Here is a 534-nt window from a genome sequence, read left to right as displayed (position 1 = left end):
CTACCAGTCAGTCGGGAATCAATTTGGAGTGGGCAAATCTACTGTGGGGGCTGTTGTGATGCAAGTAGCCAACGCAATCAAAGATCTGCTGATATCCAGGGTAGTGACCCTGGGAAATGTGCAGGTCATAGTGGATGGCTTTGCTGCAATGGGATTCCCTAACTGTGGTGGGGCCATCGACGGAACCCATATCCCTATCTTGGCACCGGAGCACCAAGTCAGCGAGTACATAAACCGCAAGGGGTACTTTTCAATAGTGCTGCAAGCACTGGTGGATCACAAGGGACGTTTCACCAACATCAATGTGGGATGGCCAGGAAAGGTACATGACGCTCGCATCTTCAGGAACTCTGGTCTGTTTCAAAAGCTGCAGGAAGGGACTTTATTTCCAGACCATAAAATAACCGTTGGGGATGTTGAAATGCTTATAGTTATCCTTGGGGACCCAGCCTACCCCTTAATGCCATGGCTCTTGAAGCCATACACAGGCAGACTGGACAGTAGTCAGGAGCTGTTCAACTACAGGCTGAGCAA

The sequence above is a fragment of the Natator depressus genome, chromosome 11 (genome assembly GCF_965152275.1).
Source record: "Natator depressus isolate rNatDep1 chromosome 11, rNatDep2.hap1, whole genome shotgun sequence".
Taxonomy (NCBI): domain Eukaryota; kingdom Metazoa; phylum Chordata; order Testudines; family Cheloniidae; genus Natator; species Natator depressus.
The sequence above is the reverse complement of the archived record's forward strand: the minus strand, read 5'-3'. Positions refer to the sequence as shown.